This window comes from Sinocyclocheilus rhinocerous, unplaced genomic scaffold (genome assembly GCF_001515625.1).
Source record: "Sinocyclocheilus rhinocerous isolate Xijiao unplaced genomic scaffold, SAMN03320098_v1.1 scaffold170, whole genome shotgun sequence".
Classification (NCBI taxonomy): Eukaryota; Metazoa; Chordata; class Actinopteri; order Cypriniformes; family Cyprinidae; genus Sinocyclocheilus; species Sinocyclocheilus rhinocerous.
In genome coordinates, this window is record NW_015639772.1 from 259,136 (window position 1) to 266,492 (window position 7,357).

The 7,357-nt window shown below is 47.2% G+C and overlaps 1 pseudogene; it reads right to left on the bottom strand.

The window, feature by feature from the left end:
* The window catches only part of LOC107751820 (protein NLRC3-like), a 25,604-nt pseudogene that overhangs the window by 5,900 nt on the left and 12,347 nt on the right, over positions 1–7,357 (bottom strand).

Here is a 7,357-nt window from a genome sequence, read left to right on the forward strand (position 1 = left end):
TTGTTGCAAAAAATTCAGAATGTCAGACATGGGGCAGTTTTCTGGGTCCCGACCATTCGATTCACACCATCTCTCAAACACTGCCCATTTACAAGCGTACAGGCGTCTCGTAGAAGGGGCTCGCGCCTCCGTAATCGTGTCCATCATGCGGCGAGACAACTAGTCCGGGTTTACCAGTTCCCGCACACCATCCACACCTGAAGTTTCCACCATTCGGGGTTGGGGTGCCATACCGAGCCGTCCGCCTGAGACAGGAGATCCCATCTCAGCGGGATCGGCCACGGGGGAGCCATTAGTATTTCCAGCAGATCGGGAAACCAAGGCCTGTTCGGCCAGTACGGAGCGACTAATAACACTGACGCCTTCTCCTCTCTGATTTTGTGCAGCACTTGTGACAAAATCTTCAGCGGGGGGAACGCATACAGACAGGTATTCGGCCACGGCATCGTGAATGCGTACCCGCCTAGGGAGAGCGTGACAGAGAGAAGAACAGAGGGCAATGCGTGTTCTCCTCTGTCGCGAACAAGTCTACCTCCGCTTTCCCGAACCGTTCCCAGATCAGCCTCACTGTTAAATGTACGCGGCGCCAGCGCTAGCCCGAACGGCATCACCGTGAACTGATATGCTATGCCTTCGAACGCAAATCTCAGAAAGCGCCTGTGAAGAGGGGCGATCTGGATATGAAAATATGCGTCCTTCAGGTCCACCGAAATAAACTAATCTCCGGGTTGAATCTGCGCGAGTATCAGCTTTAGCGTTGTCATTTTGAAAATGATGGGTCTCAGGTCTAAGATTGGAAGGAGACCACCATCTTTTTTTGGGATGACAAAGTACCGGCTGTAAAACCCGCTCTCTCTCTCGCTTGGCGGGACCACTTCTATCGCGTGTTTCGCGAGGAGATTGAGAATGTCTTGCCTCAGCACTGGCACGTTGTGTGCCAGAACTGTCGACATGACCACACCATTGAACCGGGGAGGTCTGCGCCGAAACTGAAGCGTGTAGTCGTGCTCTATTACGTTCCGCAACCAATCCGGAATGGACCGCCATGCGCTCGCAAAAAGACACAGAGGGTGGAGCGCCTCACCCTCTGAATTCTGAGCAACGCCGCTGTATACCGGGGTCATGTTCAGAAAGCTCACGGGACGAGTGGGAGCGCTGTTTGTTAGCGAGGGCCGTGCCTCGCCGATTAACGGGGAGCGCGAGTCTTCTGCTGAATGTAGTGCTGGGCGGTATACCGGTTCATACCGAATACCGGTGTTTATTTTTGTTATGATATGAATTTTTTAAATACCGCAATACCGGTATATGTCACTTAAACAACGTTCGGAACGCGACACTGTTTGAAAGGGGTCCCTTTTCACTGTGCCATGGTTTCAGCGCGTTCAAGCATCTGCGAGTGACCACAACGTGGGCACAGCCCGTTTTCCAAGCCCTTCTCGGTACTTGTGTTTTCAGCCATATCTGGAGGGGGCGCATATAGAGCAGACTGAGGTGACACCGTCGCGGCCGCCGCCATCTGTCCCAAGAGCCTCTGATATTCCTTCAGTGCCACGGGACGGCCCAGCCTGAATGCATTCAGAGCGGACATTAAATCTCGTATGACCCGGTCATGCATGAAAAAAAAATACCGTCATGTACCGTGAAACCGGTATAATTTTGAAAAATACCGTGATATAAATTTTTGGTCATACCGGCCAGCACTAGCTGAATGTGTGAGCGACACGGATGAGCGTATGTGCGTATGTGCGTATGTGCGAGGTGTCAAGAGTGAGCTGCGGGGATCCGACACCTGACACAGGGGCATGAGCATTGCCAGATACACGGGGAAGCTGCAAGCCCGACTCTATTGATGGTTTCACGGCCGAGTGTGAAGCTGCTATCGCTGGAGGAGGACAAAAAAGCTCTTTTTGTGAGGATGTCACAGATTTTATTGCATTTTGAACATGCACAACACAGACATTCTCGTAGTCGCCTGCAACCGCCAAGGGGACTTTGCGAGAACATCTCGGACGCTTCACGGCGGGCCCGGCCGCCCTTCTTGAAGCTGTGACGCCTCTTTGGTGTCCTCTGCCACGGAGTTTTGGCGCGAACAGAAGGCTCTGGGTCCGGCGCCGATGAAGCGGAAGCAGAGGGGGGCCGCTTTGACGGCTGGTTGGAAGCAGATGAGGATCTATTACGTGCTGGGGGCTGCGCTTCAGCCCGGCGTGGCAGGAAGGGACTCATCGCCTTGGAGCGTTTCTGTGCCTCTGAGATGCGCTCCACGATAGCCTCCACTGCGTCTCCAAAGAGGCCGGATGGAGATACAGGAGAGTTGAGCAGCGCCTTCCTGTCCACGTCCTTAAGCTCAGTGAGTGTCAGCCACAGATGCCGGTGGAGCACCACCATGTAAGCCCATGCTCTGTCCGATCGCCTGGGCCATCTTCTTTGTGGCTCTAAGTGCAAAATCCATCGCCGCGCATAGATCCTTAAACACCTCGGGATCCGCCCCACCCTCGTCCAGGGATTTCAGCAGCTGTGCCTGAAAAACTTGGAGCACTGCCATCGTATGAAGCGCCGAAATCGCTTCTCCCGAGGCGGCGTACGCTCTGTCCGCGACGTGTGCAGTCAGACCGCAGGGCCTTGATGGCAGCGTAGCACCCGCCTTCAGGAAGGCAGAGGAGGGGCAGATGTGCGCGGCGATGGATTCCTCGACGGGTGGAATTGCGCGTATATCCTCAGCTTCCGCCCCGTCAACTTTAGTGAAAATCTCCGACCCGCCAGCGTGAGTGCGAGCCGATTGGGGCGCAGCCCACGCCTTAGCAACCTCGTACGCTCTGTCCGCGACGTGTGCAGTCAGACAGCAGGGCCTTGATGGCAGCGTAGCACCCGCCTTCAGGAAGGCAGAGGAGGGGCAGATGTGCGCGGCGATGGATTCCTCGACGGGTGGAATTGCGCGTATATCCTCAGCTTCCGCCCCGTCAACTTTAGTGAAAATCTCCGACCCGCCAGCGTGAGTGCGAGCCGATTGGGGCGCAGCCCACGCCTTAGCAACCTCGTCGTGCAAGTCGGGGAGGAATGGGGCTCGCTTCCTCGGAGCGGCAGCTCGGCGGCCTGAGTGAAGGAACCACGAATCCAGCTTGCTCTTAGCTGGTTCGTCGGGGGATTCCCACTCTAGACCGAGATCGCTCACGGCCCTGGTGAGAATCCGGACGAGCTCATCCTGGAACGCGGCGTGTCCCTCCACTTCAGGGCCCAGTCCTTTTCGGACGCTGTTAGGGACATCGCCTCATCAAGATCGTCGTCATCCCCCGCCGCACCGAACGAGATCTTCTCCAAAGCTCAACGGAGAGCGGGGGGAGGGGGGTGGGGTGAATCGCGCCTTTCTGCGCGGTCGCCCACGTGCAACTATCATCCCACCAGCAGCTCGCTGGCGGCGGTGGGACATTGCCGAGAGAAATCACCGAGGGTGATGTTCCTCCGGGCCAAGATTTCAGGTAGGTTAGGAAGGAAGGGAGTCCCCAAGGCGTTAATGCCATGTCGAGAGACTGTTCTCGCGAGGGAACAGTAGGTAATTTGCTCTGGAATTATTACAGAGGTTGTGTGAGAAAAACACAGACGTGGCAGATTCGGATAGGATTCAAATCACCAAGTACGTCTGTGAAACACAAATTTCTCTTACGACCCCCTGTAAAACTAGTCCCGTCCGAATAGGGCTTTTGGCTACCAGAAATCACTTACCCCACCTTTAACGTGCCGTAAATCCACTGACAGGACTCTCTGAACTGCGGCGCGAACAAACATGGCTGCGCCCATCTCACGTTACAGATCACGATCAAGATAATTTATAAAGGTTTTTAAACAACAAAAAAAATACACATTTACACATATTTGTGAATCGGAATATCAGATTGTTCATGACATGGTAAGCAAGTTTGTGAATATTTTAAATAAAAAAGGAAATAAAAGCAATCCATCTGTCAAACAGTGTTATTGTGGCCGCAGTGTGTCACCTGACAAGCATGATGCGTCGCCATGGAAACAGTAAGGGGAAAGGTTCTAAAATAATGGTCGCCTTAAAAAAACTCAGTCTGGGGGGACCGCTAGAATATTTTAAACTCACCAGGGAAAGGGTTAATAGCACTAAATAGCAACCAATTAAAATTAACATTTTTAATCATAACTACTCACTTAAGTGTCTTCAGTTTATAATGTGGATCATCCTTCAGATCAGAGAGCAGCTTCACATCTGAGAATCTTAGTTCATTTCCAGACAGATTCAGTTCTCTTAGGTGTGAGGGGTTTGATCTCAGAGCTGAGGCCAGAGCAGCACAACCTTTATATGTCACACCACAATCCCTCAACCTGTAGAGAACAATGACACTCTTCAGTCTCTCAGTTCAGGATCTACAGCTCAGATAAACAGGAACTTCACAATCAGAGAGAGAGACTTAATCCACGACACGATCAACAGCTCCAGTCTAAGGTTCAGATCCGCTTCTACATGTTGCTTATCATTATGTTCAGTGCTTAATTTGTAAATGAATAATTGCTGGATGAAATGCAATTAACTTTAGGTTGGCTTGTGAAAGCCTAGCCTGAAAGTTTGAAGGCTTGAAGATTTGCACTGACTTTTTTTTTTAAAGATATGAACCAAACATTATTATATAGTTGATCATTATTATTGATTATTATTTGTAAACGTTATTTTTTTATTAACCATTAACTCAGGCTACAATATTTTCTACATAGCTGTTCTACTTTTATCTCATATTTCTTCCCATTTATAAAATAAGTTTTATGTCCATTTGTTATTTATTTGGTAAGTAGGCATATAATAAGCGAAAATGTACAGTCAATCACAAATTTGCATTGGGGTCACTATCTGCTTTATTTAATGGATATAACACTGTCTATCCACCTTTTTCCTCAACACAGAAGTAAGCCTATGGGTGAGACTTCCGGATCATTATCCGCTATAGGGAAATAACGAGAAGAATAACAACGTGCAGTAAACAGTAACACTGTTTGCTCTACAAACCAGTGTGCTCATAATTAAGGTAATACATTAAAATAATATGGTAAGACACATCAATTTGCAATATCAAGCAGCAAAACGAGCTGTTTTGTACAGCTAAAAATAGCTGGATGCGGATGAGACCGGAAGTCATACCCATAAAATTTACAAATGGCTGCACCCACTCTTACGGGAAGAAAAAATGTTTGGCCATTCGTCCACACGCAAACGCTGCACCAGGTCACTGAAACTGAAAATTTTTTAAAACTCCTGCCAGGGTGAAGATTTTCAAAAACTCCGGTTGCAGTGTTATCCACCACAATCCCTCAACCTGTAGAGCATAAAGAACATACATAATGAACAGACACCAGCTGAAATTAAATAAAAAATGTGAGAACTACAAATGTAATTCAAAAAGACATTATAGCATACACATAAACATCATCATGTCAATGGATGTGACATTTATGCCAACTCTGAAGAGTCAAATATAAACTTTCTATATGCTATAAATTTTAATTACTTCATCTGTTCACATGATCCATTTTGGACAGCGCTCACTCAAAAAAATTTGGCTGCAGTGCACATAACGACCACTGGGAGTCATTAATAATAGATTCTCAAATGTTCCATATAAAACCTTTAAAGGGTTACTCCACCCCAAAAATGTTGTCATTAATCACTTACCCCCATGTCGTTCCAAACACCGTAAAAGCTTCGTTCGTCTTCGGAAAACAGTTTAAGATATTTTGGATGAAAACCGGGAGGCTTGTGACTGTCCCATTGACTGCCAAGTAAATTGCACTGTCAAGGTCCATAAAAGTATGAAAGACATCGTCAAAATAGTCCATCTGCCTTTTATAAAGAGAGCGCATCTGTGCACCTTTCGGATAGCGCATCAAGAACCGGGTACTCGGTACCACCTGTACTTAAAAAAACCTGGTACTGTAACGTTTTAATTTTTTTAGTACTGACTTGGTACCGAAGTACCGGGTCTTTTGACAACACTAGAAGCTGTTTTCGTTCAAATCAAGGCATACATAAACGTAGAAAACGCATCCGTGTGGTGCAGCTGACACAGAAGAGCGTACGCATGGCGCTACGGTGACACGGAGGAGACGAATTGTTGAATAAAGTCATTATTTTTGTTTTCTTTGTGTACAAAAAGTATTCTCGTCGCTTCATAAAATTCAGATTGAACCACTGATGGCAGATGGACTATTTTGATGACTAATTTCATACTTTTCTGGACCTTGACAGTGTAATTTACTATGCAGTCAATGGGACAGTCACAAGTCTCCCGGTTTTCACCCAAAATATCTTAAATTGTGTTCCAAAGACGAACGAAGCTTTTACGGGTTTGGAACAACATGGGGGTAAAGTGATTGACAAAATTTTCATTTTGGGGTAGAGTAACCCTTTAAGGCCCAACTGAGCAAGACAAAGGGCAATAGTGCAGACACAAGTGATCAAATCTACATCAGCAAATAGTGGAGAACTTTGGAAGAAAACAGCCCCTATAAGCAGGTCTGCCAGTTTTAAGAAAGCACATGCTAAAATGATAAATGTGATCATATTTTATCAGTGTAGTGAATGTTTTCAGTGTGACTTACTGAACTGATCTGGATTCTTTAACCACAGGCAGCAGCTTCTGAAGAACTTCATCTGCTGTATTTTGGAATCCAATAAACTTTTTTAGAACAAAAACATCCATCTTCTGCTCTGATGTCAGCAACACATAAACCATAGCTGACCACTGTGAAGAGGAGAGTTTGGTTTCTCTTATTTCTCCAGATTTCAGATAATCTTGGATCTCCTGCATCAGTGAATCATCACCCAGTTCATTCAGACAGTGGAACAGATTGATGGATCTGGAGCGCGATTCTCCCTGATCTTCTGTTTGATGTATTCAGCTGTTTCCTGATTGATATCAGTAGGAGCAGCTTCCTGTCTGTGTCAGTAGTTCTCGTAAAAGAGTCTGATTGGACTCCAATGAGAGACCCAGAAGAAAACGCATGAAAAGGTCCAGATGTCCATTTTTACTCTGTAAAGCCTCATCCACAGCTCTCTGATGCAGGCCAGATAATGAACTCATCCATCTTAAAAATGTAGAGAAGACACTTTGTTTGGTTTGGTCAAACACATTTCTATTCTTGTCTGTAAAGGAGTGGTGTGCATATAGAGCTGCTAGATGTTCCTGGATGCTCAGATGAACAAAGCAGAAGACTTTCCCCTGAAACAAGCCAAACTCCTCTCTGAAGATCTGAGTGCACAATCCTGAGTACACTGATGCTTCTGTCTCATCAATGCCACAATCTCTCAGGTCTTCCTCATAGAAGATCAGGTTGCCTTTCACAAGCTGCT